The 24,543-nt window shown below is 41.3% G+C and overlaps 2 long non-coding RNA genes across 3 annotated transcripts; one reads left to right on the top strand and one right to left on the bottom strand.

Annotated features, from left to right (window-relative positions):
- Positions 1-1,114: 1,114 nt before the first annotated feature.
- Positions 1,115-6,157, top strand: LOC134461495 (uncharacterized). The gene is made up of 6 exons (XR_010037299.1): positions 1,115-1,232; positions 1,689-1,760; positions 2,426-2,477; positions 2,783-3,019; positions 3,993-4,051; positions 4,909-6,157. It is a non-coding gene; the product is annotated as an uncharacterized LOC134461495 (long non-coding RNA).
- A 1,188-nt stretch (positions 6,158-7,345) lies between these two features.
- On the bottom strand, positions 7,346-15,826 carry LOC134461494 (uncharacterized). 2 transcript variants are annotated; one of them, XR_010037297.1, is made up of 5 exons: positions 15,295-15,826; positions 14,532-14,591; positions 10,017-10,142; positions 9,264-9,349; positions 7,346-8,571 (listed from the first exon to the last, which is right to left on the bottom strand). It is a non-coding gene; the product is annotated as an uncharacterized LOC134461494 (long non-coding RNA). The 2 variants fall into 2 exon arrangements; XR_010037298.1 differs by having other exon boundaries at positions 10,017-10,139.
- Positions 15,827-24,543: the final 8,717 nt, after the last annotated feature.

The raw sequence follows: 24,543 nt of genomic DNA, 5'->3' as shown, positions 1-24,543 counted from the left end.
TCCTCCCTCGTGTGTTTCATCTGTCCCGATAGTGATTACTGTAACTAGGCCTATTCGAATACACATATGGGTTGTTGATCATATCAGAAAATTATTAGGCCTAGGCCTATCATCTGCTTTATTATTTTTGAAAATAGCCGTTAAATTAATGTTTCATTCGTCCCTGCTCTCCCCTAGGATAGGAATTGGTGCGACTGCAGAAAGGGTTTTACCTCGTCGTCACAGTAGACCTGAACGGATATGTTTCCTTGCAATCCTAGTCCCCGCACACTAGCCTACGGCTGTTGATCCTACAGACGCTCCTGCTGATATCGGGCTCCACTTGCGATCACCTGCTATGGCAGTCAGGCCAGCAGTCTTCAGTCACCAACACCCGAAATGTCTTCTCCAGCACTTAGTTTTGTTAACATTTGCCTGACAGTGTTTGTTAGGAAATGCTCTCAAGCTTGAGCTGACAGTTTCACTTTCGTTTCTGTGGGGATAGCCAATAGCATTTTACTATTCTGCCATACAGTTCTCCAAATGTTCATCCAACAACCACGTCCCTCAGATAAAAAAAATAGTCTAATTATAGGCCTAATAATGACTGTCGGATTTCTACAAACTCCATAGGCTAGTGGCCACATACCGTAGGGTAGGCTACATTGCCTTGGCTACACCCCTTCTGTATTGTAGAAGTAGGCTAGGTTACGATGACGTGCAGCAACGTGATCTCGAATGAATTGCGTCTCATTTATCACGCAAACCAAAACCAAAATTGCGTCGATATAACGACGCATTCTCTTCTATGTCACACATGCGCAGTAGCCAGCACTATCTTTTAAGGCCAGGAGGCTTTATTGTTAGCCTATTTATAACAAAAACAAAACGTTATTCACGTTGCTTAACGTAACGACTCATTATAAATATGCTGTTAAGTCCTCACAAACTAATGAGCTCTTTTGGGCTGTTAAAGTCAAGTTTTGATTTTAGCAAGTCTTTTTCTGTTTGATTGAATTAAAACGAACCCTGTAAACATTGACATAAATTTGTCCAGAGCGTGATTTGCGCACAACAACCTCTAGGCCTACAACGTTTTGATTAGTTTCAAATATTTCATTCATAAATCCCCAGACCCCCTCCCTCTGCTACTACACCAATGATGTCATTTTATTGCGACCACTCTCTGGATTGTGGATTTTACGGACTGCATTCCCATGTACTGGGTTTAGCTGGACCGTATTGGACTGGAGGTAAGTTAATTTAATTGATAAGGTGAATGTGCATTAACTGCTATATTTGAATGCGTCTTCCAGGTCACATCATTGGTTTAGTCGCCAAACTTTTCTGACTGTCACAGTTGGTTTTACCAGCCAGCTGCTTCTACTGTGTAGCCTAGCCTAGCCTACCCATTATTGCTCGCGTGGCAAATTATTCTGTCCATAATTATATACTGTTTGGTTTTACAAGCGGTATCTCGGCCTCATCAAGCAAGCAGAACTTTGAAAACGACGTCAGATGCGCCAAAGTTCTGCTAAAGAGAGTAAATAGCGCGATATGTACTCTGAAATCTCATTCTGAGCAGAGCACTTGCTTGACAGGTTCACTAAGTTAATCTCTCTCTCTCTCTCTCTCTCTCTCTCTCTCTCTCTCTCTCTCTCTCTCTCTCTCTCTCTCTCTCTCTCTCTCCCCCCCCCCCCAACTTTCAGGTGACAGGATATGTTGTACCTGCTTCGGACTGGTTCTGTCATTAACCTACTGAGCTGGTGCTTCTGTCCCAGGTAGGCTACATGGGCAGTCATTTTGTGTGTGTAGGCTACAGGTTTGGTTAGGTGTTTCAAGTTCAAATTCCATTCTTTCTGTACATGCAGGTAAAATGTGTTTGAACTTACATTTGCATCTATACATGAAGTAGGCAGCCTAGAGCAGGAGGCGGGCGTCAGATCAGAGGGTTGCAGGTTAGAATCCCACTTTTCCACTCCCTATCTTGCTCCATGGCTGAGGTGCCCTTGAGCAAGGCATGTAACCTAACCCCACACTGCTCCAGGGACTGTAACCAATACTCTGTGCTTTGGACTAAAGCGTCAGCTAAAGTATAATGTCATAGTAATTTAAAAAAAAAAGTCCTATTGACCATGGCACCCAACCTAGCATTGCAGCCAAAACTGTGTCTACCTTGTTTCAAATGCTTCTCTGTATAAAATGGCCCATTTCCATTACATATTCTAATTCCCCCAACTCTATATCGAACTTCATTGGGTGGGGCTGTTTTATTTATTTGTTCATGTTTTTTTTAACTGCATATGAGATGCTGTGTGACTAAATAAGCTTACCATAATGTTTTTAGTACTGTTATTTGTGTTTTTTGTTGTTGTTTTGTTACAGTAGTAGTAGTAGTAGTCTTGTGATCATATGGTCATCATATGTTATGTCTGCATTTCCCTAGGCATCTCCATCGCATCGCTCCTAGGCATCTGAAAGTGTACCGTTGCGCACAGGTGTGTATGACTGGTATAACATTTACAGCAGCAGCACATAGCTGGTAAGAGAACAGAGTTAATGCTGGACAAAAACCCTCATCTGAAAAAGCAAGGTGTGGAAAAACACATACACTGCCATTTGAGACAAGTGTCCTATGAAGACACCTGAAAGAGTCAGTTATAGATCTGTAGTGCTCATGTTTATTTTGTTTGGTTGAGGGTGGGGATGGGTGGGGTATAGCACCTGTAAGACATGAAAACTACTTTCACCCCTGCTGTATACACACCATCTTTGTGGATTTTGCTTGTTCCCACCTACATAGATCATGCTGGTAACAAGTTATTCAAAGGGTCTACCAATCATGGCAAAAACAGAAATCCAGCTCCTCAGCCCAGGCAGTGCCAACAACCCAGCTGATCCAGGAGCTGCAGCGAGGGGTAGTGATGACACTCCGGGCACCCCGACTGCCCTCTTCAACCATTCCCATGGAATTCATCCTGTCCAGCCTCCGTCAGATAATCCAGCCCTCCCCCTCCTACTTCCAGAGACTAATTTGCAGGTAAGCATAAACAAACTGAACATTTTGTCATACTGGTCGGTCAGCTGTGGTCTTTCTATTTTGCACATCAAATTCATCCCATTTCACCCCCCAGAATCTCATCTTGTGATGTGGATCTACTGACTACACTGCTTATGTGCAGATTTTTGGCATTCTCTAAACACACTACCCAACTATCCCATTCATACACTACCCAACAATAACTGTCTGGACCCTGCAACAACATACACCACATCATACATAGGTAGAAAAATGCTGAGGCACTAAACTCCTAAAGGTTACAATTTTTACATATGCCCTGAGGAAGGGACATAAGGATCGAAACACGTAGGCATTGTAGCCAAGTAATAAAAGAAAAAATGTTACCTTGAGTGCCTCAGTATTTGTCTACTTCGACCAAGTTTTAGAGGCCCTACACTGAGCACCCAAGGGAAAAAGTGAAGACCCAGATTACTCAAATTACCTGTTTGTGTTTGACATCATACTGTACATACCGGCTTGTTGATCCTGTCCCTCGTGGAAAGGACACACACACGCACACGCATACACACACACAGACAGCTCCTATGGAACCGCACCATGTGACTGCACCTTACCTGCACCTTACCTGCACTACCTCAGACCTCCACTACCAAGAACTGCTGGCCTCTGTAACATGCAATGCACCAACGCTGCTTGTTGTAATTATTTATTAATTAATTACTTTATTGTTACTAGTGTTACGTGTCCTGTCTTGCACTAATGTCAGACATACACAGAACTGACATTTACAGACTATTTCCTGACATGGCATAGAGTGAGAATTTCATTTTACTTGTATAACCTGTGCATATGAAGAAAATGACAATATAACTGACTTGACTCCACACACACACCACTAATTACTCGCTCCGCAAGATTAGTCATTAGAATGTTTGAGTTTCACAATACAGGCAGACAACTCTAATTTCATTGCATGTTACACTTTTCACAGATTCTAACGGGTATGTGCTAAGGAGATGATGAGTGAACACGCTGCCAGTTTGGTTGCAGGTATGTTTTACTTTATCTGTCGAAAAAGCATGTTCTTTTCAAGTTGCGCTCCATTATCCTGCCTGTGATGTTTTTGAAGGCCATCACTTGGGGTCAATAGACAACCAAATATCTGTCAGTGGTAAAGTGTCTTACGTCCGTGTACTATGAAGGTGGATCACAGTAGAAGTAGTTAACCATATTTCTCAACCTAACCATATTATCTCCCCCACACCGCACACATTGCTCAGTGCTGCTCCTGCAGAATGGACCATGCTAACCTCCCAGTTGTGTTTGTAGATCTCCACACAAATATCACCCCTCTACATTGTAAAGCTGAAAAGAATATGTCTACTTGACATCTTTTAACCCACCAAGTAGAGGAAGGTTAACTTAAGTACAGTTTAGTTGTTGTTTTGGTGTTGTGATTTTATCACATTATATTACATTACAATGCATTTAGCAGACACTTTATCCAAATGTGTATCCATGTGGATCAGAGTGTGGGGTGAACACAGAGGACAGCTGTATACAAGTAAACCATTGTAAAACTGAAGACCTACTGATCGTGTGTAAGCAGGATAAAGTAAGTGCATAGGGTTATGAATTACAGATTAGGAATGAATGCTTTGTTATGTAGGGGAGCTCTCTCAGACGAGATGAGTCTCCACAAACTGCTTGAAAGTTGAGAGGGATGAGTACACTAAAAAAATGTATCATTTCCCCAAATGCAGCAACAAGTGGAAAGCCATTATAATGTCTGAATCTGTATTTAATTTGAGATTGTTATGTATATGTTTCTGTGTATATATCTCCTGCTTTAAAAAAAAGTATATATTTGTTTAAAATATATCTCCTGTTTTTTATGTTGTTTCCAGTGTGTCACCGAATTCCGTAGATTCATCATCACTATGTGGGGTGGAAGCTGCACAGACTACAACAAGGCTTCTGGGACCCCACTCCCCTCAAGCAAGACATTTACCACCTGCTTCACCTATGAAGGACTGATTATTGGCAGTGATGTATACCACAACGCATACAAGCTGTTCAGCCTGATGCCCTCCGGGTAGAGGTACAGGAGTATCTGCTTCCGCAACTCCAGACTCGCCAACATCTTCATCTACCAGACTGTCATGCCAAATCGTCCCTCCTCTCTCCCATCCCAGGATGCCGAATTATGACCAAGTGACTGAAGAACTGCCATACGTCTTCACTTGGTCATGGCATGACCAGAGGCTGTATGCAAACTCACAGTATAATTCTACACGATCCACTATAAGTCATATTTTATTTCAGGTGGTTTGAATAGCTGTGATACATTAATGATGCCTGCCAACGATTCTGAATTGTGTACAGTCTGTAATATTTCTTCTTCAAGGGACCAGTCAAGTCGATGTGACAGGTGATTTTTATACAAAACTTTGTCAAAGTTTACGTAATTGACACATCTGGTTGGTCCTTGTTTTGAATTCTGAATTGTCAATATACTATATGCCTTTATCAGGTTTGAGCTTGGAGTTGAGTATATGTTAAATTAATAGAATGTGCTAGTCTCTTCACATTAAACTTAGACCGAACTGCCTTTACCTTTGGATCGTCTGCAGTTCCCTGTTGGCCCACTACCATCTGCCCCGCATGGTGCGCGACACCAGACACTGGAGCAGCTGGGTCGCCACTCATCAACGCAGAGTGAAACAGTGCTTTGACCGCTCCCACAGGGTTAAAAGCCCCACACTTGCTCCACTGGACTGATTGAGGATCCGCAGGCCTACCCGGGGCCACAAGCTCAAGTCATTCTGTTCTGCCCCACTGCAAGTGACTGAGCAGCTGGGTCCCGCCATTTTCCGCCTTGTTCGCAAGGTGCCGCCGCCTACTGCAACAGACCTGGAGGCGACCGGCCCGTACAAGGGCCCATCCAGGCCATCTCAGGGACTATGTACTCTGACAATATGAATGATGTTCCTGGGTCTCCCCTGGGGAGGGGGGAAATGTTATGTCTGCTCTGTTGCCTGTGCTGATATTTCATATTTCCTGATGCTACTTGAAGACGACATAATAACATTTGTGCAGGGCATGCTGGGATGCGAGTTCAGTGAAATAAACGTCTGGTATGGCTAGACTTTGACAGCTCTGTGTGTAGCGTATTGTTTACAGTTTTATTGTACATAACACTGGGGGCAAAATACGGGCCATGCCTGGGTGAGTTGTTGTATGGACATGTCAGAATGTCCTGGCAGCATATAATCAACATTCTACCAGCCTATAAAGTATCTGGAAATGGTGATAGAATCCTAGTGGTCTTGTAGTCTTGAAATATGTGTATCACTGGTGTACACAGGGGCACAACTACTCATTTCTGGGGGGGTATGCAAGAACTATTAGGTCCCCCCCCCCCCCCCCACCAAAAAAACCCATTATTTGGCGCCCTCCAATGCCCTCCCTTTGGTGCCCCCCTCTCTCTGGCGCCCCCTGCAACGCATTCGTCGCATATACTGTAGTTGCGCCCCTGGGTGTACAAAAGACTGCATGGTGTAATTTCATGTGGCTGTATTTTTCTTATCATAAAAGGGATGCAACAGAGTGCAATTAGATTTCAGAAATGTTTTAGGTAACATTATTTTATGTCACATGCATAGTTTTAATCCGAGACCCAAGTAATATGTAATTCCATGAACTACATGCCATGATTGGATTACAGTTGTTGTAAGCACACATCAGCATGTCATAGCTTACCACATTTTATGGGCCTAGAAGGTAGCTAGAAATGGTGAATGTAGTCTTTAAACATCATAAGGAATGTACAAGACTGCATGATATCATTTCACTTTGCTCCTGCATTTCTATTGAGTATTCAACACCAACACATACTAAACCAGGTTTTGGGCCAGCTCTCTTTCATAATGCAGCCCAAAGACTCATTGTCCATACTGTATTGAATCAACTAACTCAGTGTCTGGACTTTATCAATATGCTGCACTGAAGACTCCTCAAGTCAGTGTTAGCCTAACTTGGCCTTATAACCATGACCAAAATCGCGGTGATCATACTTTAAAAGACAATGACAGTAATTACTAAGGGCATCATCAATGCTAAGATGTTTTATTTATTGCATTAAACATGAAATCACCAGTAAAACAAGGTGATCAGTCGTGGTCTCATTGAGGAAATGAGTTTAAGATCAGAGGGTTGCATGTTTGAATCCCAGCTTTACCTCGCCCGACATCCTCAGCTGAAGTGCCCTTGTGCAACGCACCTAAACCCACACATCTCCAGGGACTGTGACCAAAATCCTGTAAATAACTAAGACGTGCAATGTAATGATCAAAACAGTTTATTAAAAAATCATTAAAAAATCATCAATATTCACAAGGTATAAAACAGCAAACAAATCAGAACACTTAGGACCAAGTCTTAACAGAAAGGTGGGACATGTGTCAGCTTTTGTGTAAATTAAAACTCCTAATTCAATCATAACAAAGAGACAAGAACAGAACATAAAAGAAGTTTAAGTTAATGGTGAAAAGGCATTAGACATTTCCATGAATATCACTGCAACCAGTTGGAATGTCATGATGCATGCATCCCATTTTGTATCTGTTCTTCTTTGAAGATTCTGTTGCTTTTATCAAGGTATATATCCAGTGACACTTTCTGAGCAGCTTCATGCAGATATTATCGCTTTTAGTGTGTCATTACAACAACCACCACGAAAGAGGGTCTAGGTTTGAGTCGCAGCTGAGAAACGCTACATTCTGTTACTACAGATGAAATGTTAAAAGGTACGCTGTGTAATATTTTTAAGCAGTTTCTTTCCAGAATTCATTCAGGCCATTCACAAATGTAACCTTTTTCAGAATACTTACCACCATCAAATTCTGAGTATTCATTATGACTGGGAAAATTACACTTTTCATGAAAACATGAAAGGAGTCCATTGTCCACCATCTTGAATTTAGTTGCATAATGTACTGTATTTTGGTCATACTAGTAAATATTGGTACATACTAGTAAATACTTGGTAAAATTCTTGAAAATTCAAATGTCAAAATGGACAATAGGTAGCACAGTTGCAATGAGCAGCACAGCTGCAATACCTGCTCTGATCACCATCCTACACAGTGGACCTTTAACAGTATAATGTGGTCTAGGACCAGTGGTTTTGAGTGGTTCTTCATAGTGTTCAAAGGCAGTGCTGAAGAAGTTGGATTGACTGCTTGGATTATTCGAGCTTGTGTAACGGAGGCCAACTAGCAGAGTGTGGCGTGGAAGGATAGTAAACCTCCCTCCCGAAGCCTCATACAGTACCAGCAGCGCTGAGCTATGGGACTGGTCATTTAGCTCAGCGGTATCGTGCTGTGCCTCCCATACCCGAACCGATGCGTTGACTAGGTGGTGGCAAGTTCAAGATCCAAGGGGGACAGACTGTGTGGAAACACCTCAGTTACACTTGGCTCTAAGAACACAGTTCAAGTAACAGGCTGAGCTGTCAAGTTGATGACTATGACTGGGGTCTTCATTGGGATGTGTTCTTCTGGAGACACCTGCAAAACAAAATAAATATACATGCATGGGCATGAGTAAATATATGACGGTGCATATGGCCATATAAAAAAAACAACAACATTAACACCAACTACAAAACACAACACAGCAGAATCAGCAGTCCTCAGCAAGAGCATTCCATCATTAAACAGGAATGCTAAAATTATGATTACAAACTGTGAGAGATAGTAATACTATTAGTATCTACTATCAGTAATACTATTAGTATCAGCTCTAATTTAAGAGTGAACACCTTAGTTTCATCTCTTAATTTCAATCAGGCTCATCAAAACTTGTGTACGGCTTGTGGAGGGTACATGAGTCCAGATTCAGGCATTTGAAATTGCATCATGTTGAGGAGTTGAAGATATTTCCTCAGCACCTCAAACAGTGGTGGTCAAATGCTAACATACTGTGCACTGGCCCCTTATGAAACATACTAAGTTTCATGTAAAAGGGCGACCATAAAAATGTCACATAAGATGTAGTGTCAATACTTGGGCAAACATCATGTTAGTAGTGTTTTTTCCAATTTAGACAGAAGGTTAGTTTAAAAGCATACAGTATGTTACCCCAGTGATTTGGCTGACATTCATGACATTGAATCGTCTAACCACAAAGAAATGAGTGGAATGCCCTGTAACGCCAACACACAATACATTCCAACAACATTCCCACAATTGCTGCCTACCTGAGACCTTAGACTTTGGTAGGCTCCAGGTCAAGCAATGTATGGGGCCACTCTTCCTCTCAATCACATTATTCCTCTGGTTGCACCTGAAAACAACACAGATAGAAGTGTACATCAGTTATTGTGATAGCACCAGTAGGTGTGGATGAAGAAAGGTGTAGATGAAGAAAGCAGCGCACCACTACATTAAATCTGCACATCAAAGACCTGCCCAAAATACCAAACTACTTACTGTGAACTTGCTTTTTGATTATGAAACTAGGAGGCTAAAGAAAGACAGCAACATGCAGAAATGCATCTTTTTAAATGTGCCACTTTTCACAGAAACGCAACCAATCAGAGTTCAAAGACATTTTAACCAACAAATGTCCATGACTTTTCCATGACTTGGGCACAAGTTCCCATGACTAAACATAACATCTAAAAGTGTTTCTACCAGTTCAGCCACCCATTGAGGTCAAGCCTTTTGTTAATTGTAACTATTTGATTTGTAAGCTTAATCCTGCCATCTGGTGGACTAAATGTGCAGCTGCAAAGTCTACATCAGTCACAATCTCAAGCACTGGAGCCTAGCACATTTTTTGTCTGTATATGAAATGTGTTTAACTACATGTAAAAGTGTCACTGTGAAATTACAAAAACATGCATAATGACACATTGAATGATTATATAAATGGATATTATTCCTCCTTCATTTTTTTTGTTTGATCAATACAAATTTTCATTATTGGTCCAGGAGATATGAAATCTTACTTAAAAAGGACTGTCCGTGTATTAACGCACTGGGAGCACACACGATGGACCACAGTCTGCCTGTCTCTCCTCCACAGCATTCCCCATCAGAGCAGTCCTCCAGGACAAGCTTGTTACATTTTGCTGCTGAAACAGAAGAATGAACCATAGCAAGAATAGAAGGTGAATGGGTCATTCCACGCCAAATCTCCGAATCATCCCGCATGACCATCTCAGATTTGGCAGAAAAAAATCAAGGAGGTTCACAAACTTCCCAATAGGAAAAGTGCAAAATTATAGCTCTCAACTCCTCATAGTTTTGTCATTAAAAATGTTTTTGTCAGGTACCCCCCTGACTCGTTTGGAACAGACTTCTCAGAGAGCCCACTTTCAGAGTGTTGTATCTAAAAAACTACTTTAAGTAGGTCCTTATGAATTTCAAGGGGTAACATTTGGAACATGTACTTGTGAAATGTGGATTTTCACACATCCTCTTGTCATTTACCACCGTTTTCTGGGGGCTTAAAGTTGATAGAAAAATTCTCACCTTTGAATTTGTGGGCATCTTTGAAGGACTGTGGTAAGTGCAGTTTTAAAGACAGAAGTTTGATATGGACAATGTATGTTCCCAACCATTCTGTGCATGTTGTGTTGAAAGACTGATCTTCTGCGATGAACAGTTTAGAAGATATGAAGTCTTTAAAATGGAAAAACTGAAACTTGGTGCCATCTTTGCCATGTCATTAAAAAAAAATGTCACGACTCACCACCTTATTATCAACAGTTTTGGAAAGATTAGATGTCTGTTCTTAACATATCCAAAAACTGTGATGGTATTCTGCCTCATTTGGTCACAATGATTTTTCAAAAACCCACTGTTCGGTGACTTCTATAGCTCCGATGAAAAATTGATATTAGTGGCATCTTCTCCATGTTATACAAAAGAAATTACAGAACTCACCACTATGACATTTACAGTTTTAAAAAGACTCAATGTCTGTTTTTAACATATCCAAAAACTGGGGTGGTGCTCTGTCTCATTTTTTAAGAATGGACTTGTAAAAACGGCTATGTGACATCTTCAGCTTGCTGCTCTATTGAGGTGGGGCCCCTGCTCAGATCTTTGCAGGCTACATGGGGGCCCTATCTACCAGTATTTGCCATGAGGTCCTATGTACAATTGTTCCGCCACTGTGAATGACTTGAGCAATTTGAGTCAGACATTTTTGATACAAGATATTTGACTTGAGCATTTTCGACACACTCAATATAATACGGCAAAAAAGTAAAAGTGGCTGTTGACAGAGTTTTTTTTCAGCTTTTTCTGAAACTACATTTCAGTAAATCAAAGGTTATAGACGTGTGTAAACTTCATCTTTAGGCACTGAAAACCAAATACCGGAATAAAGTGATGAAATGTTGAATCACTGAAACATCCCCGTAGATTGTGAAACAAGTACATCCTGACTATCACCACATCTCAATACTTTTTATTACAATTCATAACAATCTTTGATAACTTGTATACCAACTTTGATGCAGTTCTGAGGTCTGATGTGGATTATTTTGGATTGTGTATGAAACATTGCCTTTTGTCATGTGAGAATTCTTTCTACATTTAATTTGTGTTTCACTCTATGTATGCATCTAAGTCCACTTGTGCAAACTCATCAGGGTTAATGTATAATGTCAATCATTAATGCTTGCATTGCTCAACTCTGTGACAGAGTTGACCCATGATGAGCATTCAGTCAGTATTGCAGTGGTCTAGCACCATGCTCAGGGTAGCTCAATCATGGTGATTGGAGGGGCCGGACAGCTGTTCAGTCAGGTTACCTCCTTACGAACAGTCTCCTCCTTTTGTATCATCACAGTTTTTTTCTCTTCTCCATGATAATAAAAGTGTCCCACCCCCCAAAAAAAACCATGACAAAGGTGACCTGTTCATAGAACTTGGCCCCGCCCCAGTCCTAACCATGACCGAGGAACCTAGCGCATTGTATTGGGTCATGGCAAAGGTCTGTGTGTTCAATTATAAGATATGCACCTCCATTAGCAGAGCAAAGTTGCAGAAGTCATGGGAAATTTGAAATGTATTGAAATAAAATATCCATTACTGCAAAAGAGCCAGGGTGGCCCGAAATGTCACAAGATTAAAATGAAAAAATGAGAACCTCGGTGTTGCAATTCTTTTTTCATTATTTTTATCAAAATATCTTAACGGCTAAAAGAAATTTATTTTAAAAAATCATAAGCTGAAATAAAGTTTGGCAAACATCCTGTATCAAGACTATGTGTTAACAATGCTACTTTACCAATCAGAATGATTCAATTAATTTATCTCTACTGTAATTCAAGACTTACTTTACGGCATTATAGCAAAATGTTAACTCCTACAGTGTTGAGGCTTAAACACATGGCCATGACCTTTAATTCACGAACATTTAGTTACCAAAAAATGTAGTTACCTAAAAGCTAAAAGAAAAAGAAAAATAATAATGGTATATAAATCACTCAACTGTTTCTTATTGTGTGCTTCAAAAATACTCAAGTCACATTTCTTGTATCAAAAATGCCCAAGTCAAACTGCCTGTCATTCACTGTGTCAGCCCAAATAGATTGGCACCCAAAAGTCTGCAAAGGTCATGATTATGGCCCCTACCACAAATGCAGGAGGGCCCTGGACAAATGCCCTGCTTGTCCCCCTATAGCTCCGCCCCTGGTAATTCATGTGACTTTCACAGGAGCTGCTGATGTAACAGCAAACTGTTTTTTCAAGAGTCATTACAAGACATTGATGCAGAACACCATCCCAGTTTTTGGATATGTTACAAACAGACATCCTATCTTTCCAAAACTGTTCAGTTAATTGTGGTGATTGCTGTCATTGTTTTGATATAGCATGGCAAAGTTGCCCTCCAATATCAGGTTTTCATAGGAGCCGTGGAAGTCACACAACATTGGGTTTTTAAAAAATCATTGTGACCAAATGAGGCAGAATACCATCCCAGTTTTTGGATATGTTAAGAACAGACATCTAATCTTTCCAAAACTGTTGATAATATGGTGGTGAGTCGTGACATTTTTTTTTAATAACGTGGCAAAGATGGCACCAAGTTTCAGTTTTTCCATTTTAAAGACTTCATATCTTCTAAACTGTTCATCGCAGAAGATCAGTCTTTCAACACAACATGAACAGAATGGTTGGGAACATACATTGTCCATATCAAACCTCTGTCTTTAAAACTGCACTTACCACAGTCCTTCAAAGATGCCCACAAATTCAAAGGTGAGAATTTTTCTATCAACTTTAAGCCCCCAGAAAACGGTGGTAAATGACAAGAGGATGTGTGAAAATCCACATTTCACAAGTACATGTTCCAAATGTTACCCCTTGAAATTCATAAGGACCTACTTAAAGTAGTTTTTTAGATACAACACTCTGAAAGTGGGCTCTCTGAGAAGTCTGTTCCAAACGAGTCAGGGGGGTACCTGACAAAAACATTTTTAATGACAAAACTATGAGGAGTTGAGAGCTATAATTTTGCACTTTTCCTATTGGGACGTCTGTGAACCTCCTTGATTTTTTTCTGCCAAATCTGAGATGGTCGTGCGGGATGATTCGGAGATTTGGCGTGGAATGACCCGAATAGCCTACCACAACATATCCGTCACAAATAGACCAAGCACTACATCAGCGATTCCAGCGACGTAAGTAATTGACTTTGCATTGAGTCGCGCAACAAAAGTGATTCGGGCCACTAGAGGCAATTCGCGCGACTTGAGCGACAGTTTGTAGTTTTACTTATTATTCAAATTAGCTATGATGTGGTATTGCAACAGTCGCCACAGCCAATTGGAATGTTGGACTGCTTGCATTCTGCTTTTAACGGACATACTTCTATCACTCCTGCTGCACAGACCAGCGATTCCCTAATCTTGTCGCCACCGGTGTATTCGCCTGGTAATGCACTGTACTTCTGACAGAAACACAACCAATAGATATTAAATCTTACTTTGAACAGACTGCACATTAACCAATGCAATGGAAATACACATCACTGACTTAAGTCTACTAACCCCCTCAGCAATTGTATTAATGATATCAATACAAGTGATTTTCAAGATGAGACCATTTCCATACAAGGTTGCAGGGGGTAGATATTTTTAAGGGAAGACTATTTGCATAAACTCTAACCCCTCTTTTATCCAGCTCATCTACTATTCACCATCGTAAGGAAGAGGTATCATAGTGTCCTCTCAGCCAATATGATGATGCTCGTCTATGCTGTCATTGTCATTTTTACAGTATTAATGTGCCTCTTTGGTTTTGCTAGGCCCCTCCTAGTCTTCCCTCTCTTTCATTCATAGGTTTTGTGAACATACAAAGGACATGCCTAAAAACTGCATTTATAATATTGATAATTATATCCTAATGTCACCAGATAGAATGAGATCTGATAAAGAGGGATTGAGATTTGTGTTGTACTTCAGTTAAAAAACACAGCATATGAATTAAATGAAACTACTACTTACCCATCAACAGTTTCACTCCACTGAATATTTTGGACCTCAGGGAAAACTGGAGACGTAAAACTGTAAAATAAGATTTAGACCAAAAGAAATAGTAAGTTTCTTAAATGTGCAACAGAAAAACCACACACAACTTCAGTTAGATAATGCATACAAACAGCCATATGAAGACAATGTTGTCATATTCTGTGGAGAGGATGGAAAATATAACATGCATTAAATCAACGAGAAGATTGAGCTTAGAAGAGACAATTAGGTTGGTGTGACTTAATAGCTCATCTTATTTCTGTTCAGATCTCCTTTTTCAGATATTTTCAACGGCACTTTGCACACAAAATACACATTAATACTGATTAGTTAGTGATGCAAAATGAGCTAATGTCGAATTTGGAAAAGCCAGAGACCTTGGAAAGGGAGAACAATCATACAACCCCTTTGGTAAAGCTAGGCTAACTTAGTTGCACCACACTGAACTTGCAGCTAATTTTGATGTTACATGCAAACCAGAGGTGGATGTGGCTGAGATGGCACGCATATAAACAACAATCACCATAATAAATTATGGACTAAACAAACTGTTAACATCACAAATCACGCGAGCTATACAATACGGGTGTAGAAGCAGCTAGCTCGTAAAACCAAGTTAGCTTAGCAAATGAAGTGGGAATTGTGTGATACACAAATTGCATGATCATCCCGATGTGCCGCTGTGTCAAGCATTCAAATAGGGTAGATCATAAATATCTAATTTATCAGATTAACTTACCAATTGATGAATAAAGCTCAGCCAAACCACATCAGACTGCAGGCAGTACAATCAAATCCACAATCCAATGCATGGAGGTCGCGATGAAATGACATCATCATAAACAGTGGGGGTACATCAGGGTTATTTACAATGAATATTTCAAAAACCTTACTGGTTGAATGGTTTTCAGCCACAAAAGTCTTCTGGACAAATACTACAAATGCTCTCGTATAGGATAAAACAGTTTCTGTTATTTTATTAATATCCTAGCAAAACAGACTTTTGTATAGGAACTAAAATGTGACTAAAATAGCCCATAAGCTCAGTATTTTGTTGTGGGGATTTAATTATGAAGTTGCAATACGCGGTTATGTGGAGCAACATGAATAACGGCTTATTTTTCAGTAAATTAGGCTACAAAGATGTCAGGGGGGCTCCAGACAGCAGAGTGGCCACTGCGCATGTGTGACATAAAAGAGAATGCGTCCTTATATTGACGCAATTTTGAGTTTGGTTTGCGTGATAAATGAGACGCAATCCTTCGAGATCAGGCTCCGTGCAGACAGTGACCGCGTTAGTGATGGCACATTGCTGCGCAGAAAACATGCGCACTTTGCCATTTCAAGGCATTTTTCCAACGACAATGCTTGAGAATTTCGCATAGCGCATGTGCACTGTAGAGCCTGCGCAGCAATGCTCCATAATGAGAACAGCCAGTAACTTCTGGTTAAAATGTAACGTAGCCCATCACGGGGGCCGGGGGCCAGTTAGACATTAACAGAACAGCCTACTAGACAGTAAGCAATAGATTGAAATATTCTGCCCTGGCGGAAAGGTGAAGCAACCAAAGAACATGACAATAGCTCCTCTCCCATAGGCTCTATTTCTTCAGTGCCATTGAAATCTGTGTAGAAAAAAAAATCTGTGGTAAAGCAACATTTAGGCCTATATATTTTTTATTTGTCTCAACCAAAAGCTTGCATTGTAATGGCACGGCTACATTTGGTAAGTTAGCCTACAGTAATTGGTAGTCTCTTTGCACAAACAGGGCCACCTTCGAGCGCAACCAGGCTATATCATACCACATTGCTGACATAACTGAGAGCCTTTAGGTAACCGATTAGCCTATTGGTAATGCATTACTTTTTGCAAAGTAATATTTACTCAGTCACAATGCTAAGTAACTTAAGTATTGTTTTAAAAGCCCTTCTAGGGACGAGCATTGGAAATTAACTTTTGGCTATAAATGCTATGATGCTTGCTGTTTGGTTGTTATGCAATCTACATGTTATGTATCTGTCCCTATCAAATAAACTAAACTAAAACTAAAACTAAATTGTACCATGACCTGGATTTTAGCCATATTCACTGTGGTGGGTCAGAAAGAAGCTGACCTGGTTGTTTTTTTGTCTGCATGCTGCCTAAACACCCCCTGGATGGGATGCGAAAAAGTCATAACTCATGAGCTTGATTTACACTGTAACAAATTGCCAGATTCATATTTAGGCCTTCAGTTCTCTTGGCGAAAGTAACTAAAGTAATGCAAAAGCAGTGTAATTACAGTATTTCTGTAATGTAAGGGATTATTTTTTAAATTCAAGTAACATGTAATCAGTAATGTATTAGCCTACATTTTTTTGAGTAATTTGCCCAACACTGGCAACACACACTGGCACTGACATCATAAATGTAGTGATGGCATATTTATCATGCAGAGAGAGAATTGGAATACTTTCATATTTTGGAGAAATCCACAATTAAACAAAAGCATGCAGAGATAACACACACAAACAGCACAGCATAGCAATACTCTTGGCTCTATTATATTTTATTCAATATGTTTTATTCATCCTTTGCACCAAATCGAATCAAATCATACCTATTCCAGCCCAGTTCTAACATTATGTTAAGCTCTGGTCGTTCTGTGTCTTTAAATCATATTTAAATATAAATGGTTGATTGAAGATAAGATACATATTTTCTTTAATGTAGGCCTATATAGTTCAGATTCATGGCCTATGGAGAGGAAAAATGAAAAACACCACACAAAAACTCAAAACTGAGATACATTGTCTGATAAAAAAGGAAAAAGCACGTGATGGTATTGTAGTCCAGGTGGGGTGGTGTATACTCATGTTTCCACCAGATGGCGACAATGAGACACTAGTGCAGAGAAGAGCAACACAGAGGACACAGTGCTATTACACAGAGTTATTAATTTATGAATACGTATAAAGATCCTCTGCCTCTGGTAGTTTGATATTTAAAACAGTTTTAATGAGACTCTAATGCAGATTATGCAGTATGAACCCCTTGGTCACCTGACCCCCATTGCATCCTCCTGCTGCTGGGAATATAGCCTATATCTTACTAGACACTACAGTGCAGTAGAGATTATAGCCTACTAACACTACAGTGCAGTAGAGATTATAGCCTACATCTTAATAGACACTACAGTGCAATAGAGATTATAGCCTACATCTTAATAGACACTACAGTGCAGATTATAGCCTACCAACACTAGAGTGCAGTAGAGATTATAGCCTACAGGTACTAACACTACAGTGCAATAGAGATTATAGCCTACAGGTACTAACACTACAGAGCAGTAGAGATTATAGCCTACAGGTACTAACACTACAGTGCAATAGAGATTATAGCCTACAGGTACTAACACTACAGTGCAGTAGAGATTAAAGCCCACTTACACTACAGTGCAGTAGAGATTATAGCCTACTAACACTACAGTGCAGTAGAGATTATAGCCTACATCTTAATAGACACTACAGTGCAATAGAGATTATTGCGGATAAATCCAATACCAATTTGTTCAGCGCCGCGGTGGGCTAAGCAGGGGGAAATAAACTTGTCTTACGCGCACTCCAATGATGTAATGTCCACACACTTGACTCCGTTTCTTGAGGTTTATTGCTCACCATATCACACAAGACCCCAATAGTCTTTCGGATGCAAGGCAGAGCAATTATTCCAGGTTAACAGAGTTTTTGAGTTAGTCCATGCGATGTGCGAAGTGCAGTGCGGCACACGAAAGGATGGCCTTCCCCCATGCTCACCCCACGCCAAACTGAACTAGAGCGCAGGAGCCCGGTAGGCACTAATTAAAGGGCTTCCAATTACGCACCACACACGCCCAGCGCCATACCCATGTCCACAATAACCAATAAACAAAAAACACAAACGAAAGTAAACCAATCCCCATAAAGATGATGCCATAATGAAAACAAGAAATAAAGGAAATAATTATGGCTCCTACAGAGATTATAGCCCACATCTTATTAGACACTATACAGTGCAATAGAGATCGCCAACATTACGTCATTACCATCATCAAATTTACTTGTAGGTCTGTTTTTCCTTGTTTACATTATTAGGATTGGTGGACCCAGTCTATCTGACAAGCACAAGAATTTGATTTGCCATGATGAGGACAAAAGGCATTGCTGACTCAGTTTAGTTATGTGTCTTGGCAACCTCTATACCTTGTGGATAATATCTAATACAGGGAAATATTATTAGCCTACATTGTATCTTTGTTGGACAATTATAACACAGTGTGACATCTTGTTGGACATTAGTTATTTACTAGTACAATGCATAGCCAAACTAAATTTGAAACACATCTCTCTGCAATGTATAGCTCAACGGAGCCTGACCAAGACCTCCAACATTGCAGTACCAATACCAGTGTGCAATTTTGAACCTGTGTGTGTGTGTTTTCTATTCTATTCTATTCTATTCTATTCTATTCTATTCTATTCTACAGAAGGGGCAGAAAATTGTATACAAACTGCACAGCAGCCTGGAATCCATGGAGGAAATGACCTCATCAGCCAGCAGGCATGGGGCCCAAATCTGTCTCGTGGTGTCATGCATGCAAACGTTACACTTCTGCTGAAAGCAAAGCCAATTTTTCATCAGCCATGATGAGGCCATACAAGCAGTCAGATACTGAGCAGCATTTTATTGGCTGTTTTCGGTATCAGTCTTGCAGTTTTCAATGATTAGAAGTGATTTTATTTAATTTAACATTCATTTGCTTCCGGAAATATCCATGGAAGTAATTGAAACTTACAAAAAATATGCTGCATCGATTATGGCACTTGCTGAGTTGAATTGAAATTTCCTGCCCCTTATTGCGATGCATTGCCAAATCGATTATTGTTGACACTACTATATTTTAGTAAACCACACCTTTCCTACAAGCAAACACCGGTAAATACAGCACATGGCTCACAGACTAAATCTCACTTGTGACAAAATTGGGTCCCCATTACATTGTATGTATTGGGGGGACCCTTTCAGATGATTTTGTCCTGGGCCCTAGCAAAAGCTGTCAGCGTCCCTGCACACACACCCACACGCAAACACAGATCTGTTGTCACTCCTTTCATTGGGCATGTGATTGTGGTGGGGATTTGGTTCAGTGTTCAAGCAGAATCATTTTCATTTCCTCTAAAGTGTCATGTTACTGTCAGCTGATGACACAAACTGAGGTTTTCTCAGACTGGCTTGCCAAGTTAGATTCCACATACTGTGTGACTGTGTGTGTGTGTGTGTGTGTGTGTGCGAGCGAGTGTGCATGTGTGTGTGTGCATGTGTGTGTGTGCGTGTGTGTGTGTGTGTGTGTGTGTGTGTGTGTGTGTGTGTGTGTGTGTGTGTGTGTGTGTGTGTGTGTGTGTGTGTGTGTGTGTGTGTGTGTGTGTGTGTGTGTGCGTGTGTGTCAGGGTTGGACTAATAGTCTGGCATATAGGGCATTTTCCCATGACTGGTTTTTGGCAGCAATTACAACTTTCAAAACAATAACGTTGACATGACACAACAAGAACTTAAATGCTGTCGACTTGAGGTTGCCGATGTCGGGTAAACATGGGAATTGGGGAAATCATACCATGTTGGTACAGCTATGAATGGTGAATATACAGTAAATATATGATGCACAAGTTAAAAGCAATTAGGCTTTAGTTGAAGATGCATCCTTTTACCGCCCTGAGCCAGTGTCTTCGGTAAGAATACTACTGTATGTATGCACAGCACCAGATGAACCCAAAAAGTTGGGTGAGTAAGTTTACATCTTGCGGTTGGCTTTTCGATCAGGGCTTTAGTTATCAGTTAGTATGCATCCTTTCAGTTCACGTGGTGCTATTGACAGCTGATAAACGATCAGCATAAAGGTGTTATGCCTACAATATTTTTTTTATAATCTTGCGAGCTGCCAAGGCGAGACACATGCTGCTAGAGCCGCACAATGAGAGCTGTTGCACTTTCTAGTGCACACTGTTCCAGAGCCGCGTAATGACGGCTGTAGAACAGTGAATGGAAAATGTCCATTCAGAAGGTGATGTCTTTCTGTTGGCCTATTTTGTTTTGCCCAGATGTCTTTTCCTCTGTCAGCTGTCGCTGGATGCAGTAATGTAAGCACGCTTTCAAAATAAAAGCCAACGAACAACAGTCAAAGAAGGCTTAAAAAACCCTGCTGCATTAAGCGTTAAACAAAATTGTTGCGCGATAATGTCCTAAACAGTTAACGTTGCCCAGCCCTTTATATATACCGTATATATATGGTGTAGCATCCTATTCTCAATCACATACCTCTTCCAACAGAGTCTGACTAAAACTCAGTAGAGACTCAGTCTGAGTCAGATTTTTGATGTCTTGCCTAAATTTCTCCATCTCTCTGTTCATCTTTAATTTAATCTGTCTCAGACGCTCTTTCTCAGTCTGACCTCCCTGTTTCAGTCTCAGTCTTGATATCTCTCTCTCTTTCTCCTCTAATGTCTGCTGCAATCTCTCTATCTCCCTGTCCTTCTCTCTTTGTTGTCTAACGGCCATCTCTGCCTCCATTCTTTCTCCTCCATGGCTTTTTGGCTGCCTCATTCTTGCTATCACAATATCTTTGTCTGTAAGGTCTTGGCGGAGGTTATTAATCACCCTGTCTTTATCCTCCAGCTGTCTTTTAAAGTCTCCCTCCTTGATTCCGATGTTGCCCTGCACATCTTTGTTGAAGCCATGTATTTCCTTGGTAATGCTGATGTTTCTCAGTAGCTCATGAAAGATAATGTTCACAAGGCTTTTACCTGCCTCTCTCACATAGCGTTCTCTCATACCCTCCATCTCTTCTCTGTGCTTCACTTCGTTCACTCTTCTCTCTCTGGCTATCTCTTCTCTTAGTCTCTTTACCTTTTTCTCCATATCCTCTCTTAGTCTAATTTCCCTCCTTAGTTGCCTCTCAAATTCTTTTCTCTTTTGTGCATCCCTCTCTACCTTCATTTTCTTCTCTAGTTCTGTTGTTCTCTTATCATGTACTCCTATTTGTCCTTCATGCTGCTGTATCTTTTCTTCCATCTTTTCCAGAGATTCCTGTACATTTCTATCACGCTCCTCTTCCCCTTCTCCTTTCTCCCCTGTTTTCTTTTCCTCTACCTTCTGTTCATTTTTAATTGTTTTCTCTATCTCTCTGGCCTGTCTCTCTGCCTCCTGGTAGGTTTCACTACTATAGATCAGCCCTCTGTTTCCTGACACCATCTCTTCTATCTTCTCTAGCAGCTGTGTGATCTCAGTGTCATCAGGCCTGTCAACAATGTTGAGAAGGTGACACCTGTTCCCACATTTCTCTACCAGCTGCTGGAGCTCCTGGCTCCCTGTCTGGAGTAACTCATCCACAGTTTTCTCTCCCAGCCCCTCAACATGGGTAAAGAGGATCAGTGTCTCCAACATCCCTCCCCAAAAATGTCCTCCATCTTCTCCAGCATCTTCCTCTCCTCTCTTTCAGATGGTTCTACAGGAAGAACCTGGATGAAGGCGTGAGGTCCTGGGGCCGACAGACGGACACAAAGCCCCACGTCCTGCCTCATGTCCTTCTCAGAGAGTCCACTGTAGAACCAGTCTGGAGTGTTCACCACAGTCACCTGTCTCCCAGCAACCTCCCCCTGTCTGCTCTCACTGTGCTGGGTGGCTGTGGATGTGTGTGTACTGGCCTGCCTCCCAAACTCCTCTGTGCCCAGGATGGTGTGTCCTGCTGCCCTCTTCCCAGCTGCACTCCACCCCAGCAGCACCAGCCTCAGCTCAGACACAGCAGGAGACACTGGGTATGGACAAGGACTCTCCCCTCCCACTGCAAACATGCACAGAATAAGGAGATCAAAAATAATAATCCCATGTTCTAGCTGATGTGTGCCAGCAGGTTGTAAATTGCCAAGATTAATGAGAATGTATGAGATATGACTTACTGTCAGGTGGAATCCAGTCATAGCTTTGTGCGTTCCTGACAGGCCGTGGCTGCTGTTTGCCTGGCCCCGGCTGCGGCCGTGAGTAGCTGGAGTCAGACCTATAGTCAAAGACTTGCTTGGTAGCTCTGATTGCCTCTGAGTCAGAATGGAAGCCTCCACCTACAATGACACTATCAGCAGTTAGACATGCAAGAAATTCAACTAACTAATTGTAGCAAACAAATGTGTCCCAAGTTTAAAGGTAGTCTATTACATATTGATTAGAAATGGCAGACTTTAACCATATGTGTGTCAAATTCATATCATGTTGTAACACCCTTGTGCTGGGCTGAGGTCAAAATTGTTCGTACATATATATATTTTCTTAATTTCATATATATGTTTTCTCCATGGGATGGAGCTCCAGGTGTGGAATAGCATGCCCCCATGGAAATTAACCTATTCATGGTTCTCTATTGGTTGATTTCACTCGACATCTCAGTTCCACCCCCTTGGATCTATCCGGCTGCGCTGGGCTTTAAGGACTTGTCTGAAACTTTTTTTTCACTCGTGGTTTGCCAGAAGATTCTTGCAACTGAACCGTCTGTTAGAACAAACCAGAACCAGCCTGTTCAAGGACGTTGTGGATTTCAAGCTTGGAGCTTTCTCCATGCTGTAGAAATGTCGAGTTGATTTCATATACCTTTTGACCACAGTTGACGCAGTAAAAATGTTGAGTACCTTGGACTTCCGAATGGATTTGCCCTTTTTTCAAGCGTTTCTTGACTCTGCAGAGTCTTGACAGCTTTATGCTGCAAAATGGTTGAGTTGTGTTCATTGTTACCCTTCGACCACTCACACTTTTTTGCCCTCCTGTCTCAGCTAATTGGCTTAGCTACTCTGTAGCTGATAGCTAGTTAGCTAAGCTAGCTCATCCAACTAGTTTCACCAGCATTTACAATGCAGAATCGCAAAACACTCTACACGAGAGACAAGGTGCCCTTCCGTCCACGTTCTAATTGCTGCGGTTGTAACCTTGCAGTGAAAGTTTCCCACTCTGGAGACTGCTGTCCAGCTTCTTCTCGGCTCTCACCGAGTCCTGAAGCCTAAAAGGGAGATATGTTCCTCCGATTACGTCTCACTTACTTGAAGTGTGCAAACATGCAGCGGAGAAGCTGGGAGTGCCCTGGCCTTCCTTTCTCCCCGTGGGGTAACAGTGAAGAAAGAATGGGAATTTCTTGCAGTAGGTTGTGCTCGCCGTGCACCTGAAACCCTCCCTCCATCTAGATGTGATGGAGGGTTGAATTAAGATACGGCAAAACCTTGCTGGATATGGAGGGTAAAAGAAAAGAGCCTTGTGGAGCTGTTCCTAGCTAACTGTCTGATGCCTTCTTCGGATGGCGCTGACTTAGCAATAGCCTACACATCATCTACTTTCTTCTCCCTTTCAAACTCGTCACTTCATCAAAAATCCAGTCATCCAGAGAGCCAGTGTCAGAAATGCGAGAGGGCGGGGTGCGGGAAAGGCAGACCAATGCTTTGATGTGGCAAATTACAAAATAACTCATGGCTCCGACTTTATCCGAGGTGTGGAGGGAAACAACGAAGGCATAGCGACCACAATGCAATGAATGTAATGGAAACCTGGGAATGAGTGTTATGGAGTTGACTGTGAATGGTCATGTTGCATATCGAAGGACAATCGAACCGAGTATCGGTGGACTGTTTTAATGACATCATCTACTGCCACTGGTGATTGGGAATAAATATCAATAAATAAGGTTATTGATTATTGGGTTCAAGTGGTGGTGTGCTGTGGTGACTGATGACTCACTGTCTTTAGGCTCCACTCTGCTCAACCTTCTTCTCATGTGAGGATCTGGATCTGAAACACACACACACACACACACACACACACACACACACACACACACACACACACACACACACACACACACACACACACACACACACACACACACACACACACACACACACACACACACACACACACACACACACAATCAGAAATTGCTTTGAC

Source organism: Engraulis encrasicolus, chromosome 13, assembly GCF_034702125.1.
Source record: "Engraulis encrasicolus isolate BLACKSEA-1 chromosome 13, IST_EnEncr_1.0, whole genome shotgun sequence".
Lineage (NCBI taxonomy): Eukaryota > Metazoa > Chordata > Actinopteri > Clupeiformes > Engraulidae > Engraulis > Engraulis encrasicolus.
The sequence above is the reverse complement of the archived record's forward strand: the minus strand, read 5'-3'. Positions and strand labels throughout refer to the sequence as shown.